The sequence below is a fragment of the Daktulosphaira vitifoliae genome, unplaced genomic scaffold, assembly GCF_025091365.1.
Source record: "Daktulosphaira vitifoliae isolate Bord-2020 unplaced genomic scaffold, ASM2509136v1 Scaffold_2, whole genome shotgun sequence".
NCBI classification, from domain to species: Eukaryota; Metazoa; Arthropoda; class Insecta; order Hemiptera; family Phylloxeridae; genus Daktulosphaira; species Daktulosphaira vitifoliae.
This window is the reverse complement of record NW_026099573.1, coordinates 44,810,264-44,812,558: the sequence shown is the minus strand read 5'-3', so window position 1 is coordinate 44,812,558 and position 2,295 is coordinate 44,810,264.

Here is a 2,295-nt window from a genome sequence, read left to right as displayed (position 1 = left end):
AAGTAGTTAAAAACGGAGAAGGCCTAAGGAATAAGTGTTTGATACCAGCCTGACAACTTATGCGGTAGCTATTTCACCAGTCATGTGTACAGGTCTACCCAACGCTTGTAGTGTTAACAGTGTAGGGACATCACCACTTAACTCTAGGCTGGACTCGTGTATAAGGGAAAAAGATAAATACAAAGTAAGAATAGATACTTGGAATGTTGGAACATTAACTGGTAGAAGTAGAGAATTAGTAGAAGTATTGAAGACGAGAAAAGTTAACATTTGTTGTGTGCAGGAAACTAAGTGGAAAGGAGAGAAATCAAGGGAAATTGAAGTGCCAGTAGAAGTATAGAAAATATAAAGCGGTGTTGGCATAAGGTGGTTGAATGGAAATTTTAAATAAAATCTTATTAGAAGGGAAAATACCAAATGAATGGTGGAATAGTATTGTGGTGCCGGTATTTAAAGGTATAGGTGACATACAGGAGTGTGGAAATTATAGAGGCATAAAGCTTATGAGTCATAGTATGAAAATTTGGTAAAAGGTAATAGATAACAGAATAAGAAATGAGACATCGGTACCTAAAAATCAGTTTGGATTTATGCCTGGTAAGTCAACAATGAAGCCAGTATTTTGTGTTAGGCAACTTATAGAAAAGTTTAGGGAAAAGAAGAAAAAGCTGTGTATGGTATTTATAGATTTGGATGTACGATGGCACTTGTACCAGGGTAAAAAGCGTAGGAAGAGTATGAGAAGGTTTTCGGGTAAGAGTTGGAGTGAACCAAGATTTTGCTTTAAGTCCTTACTTATTCTCTATAATGATGGATGAAATTACTAGAGAAATACAAGAAGAGGTGTCGTTAATAGGAGAAAATAGAGAGGAAATTAATCAATGGCTAGAGGTGTGGAGATCAGCTCTTGAAGAAAAGGGTTTAAGAATAAGTAGAAGTAAAACAGAGTATATAGAGTACGAGTTTGACAAGTAGTCTATTAACCTATAGAAAATTTAATTTTACATAACATTTGCAAGTGGGATTTTTATTGGTCTGCAACAACAACGTGCTTTGCCACTTGTATAAAGACTAGATATAGTAGTAAGGGTAACTACCACATAGGCGAGGTGTCACACCTATAAGATATGATTACAGGACCATAGGTGGAATTTAATTTTAAGTTAATTAATAGTTTAATTAAAATTAATGTGTCGTTATATGTATAATTGATAATAATACCTCGCGGTTTATTAACCACAGATGTGATAATTGAAGTTGTGAGTTGTTGATGTGTATAACATACCGTAGCACGTGTTTAGATTAAGGAACAGGGATAAAATACACACGATTTACTCATGCAATAAAATAAATATTACAGATAAAGTTAATATGGAAATTTAATTTAATTGTTAAAATTGAAAATTAAGTGAAATATAGAATAAAATAGAGCATCAAAAACCATGTCTACAGAAAAAGGCAACAAAAATAAAATAAAATATTTATCCGTACAAGAAACAACAATCATGTGCCCTTTAATACGGTCAATAAAAGAAATCAGATGAAGAGCAAATACCGTTCTAGGGGCACTTACATACATACCGATAAACAATTCGATTTTAATTATATTTATTGACTTTTGTCGCCATATATAGCGGCCAGTGGCAAAAATAATGACCTGTTGACACAGCTGTGTCATAAAAAGATTCAATTACACATTATCTTGTGCAATAAAAAAAAATAAGTAGGTAAAACAAAAATTATAAACTTGTAGATTTTCATCTTCGAATTTGTAACTTTATACCTTTATATGAAAATTATTTTTATAATTTGAATTATTCGTCGTACATATTTAAATTGCCAAAATATATTGCATCAACCTATTAAAGATTTCTGTGATTTTCTGAAAATGATAATCTAGATTTTTGGTTTATATTATTATATCGTCTAAGTAAACAAAAGCTTTTAACTTATTTATGCCAGTTAAAACTTTATTCCTTGGATGTTGAAAAGTGCTGGGGCACCTTTCAAACCAAAAGCATACAAAGAATTTCAAAATGACTTATGTCTGTCGAAAAAGAGGGGTTTTCACGATGCTCAGGTAACATAGAGACTTGATAATAACAATTTACTAGATCAAGAGTACTATAATAACGAAATTTTTTATTGCGATCAAGGATGTCTATGATATTAAGAAAAGGATAGGAATGCCCCAGAGTTACCTGAATTGCACATAAGAAAAACAATTTTGTAATATATATTTTTATTTACTAATTTTATTTATTGATCTAAAAATTTCATCTGCTATGAATATAG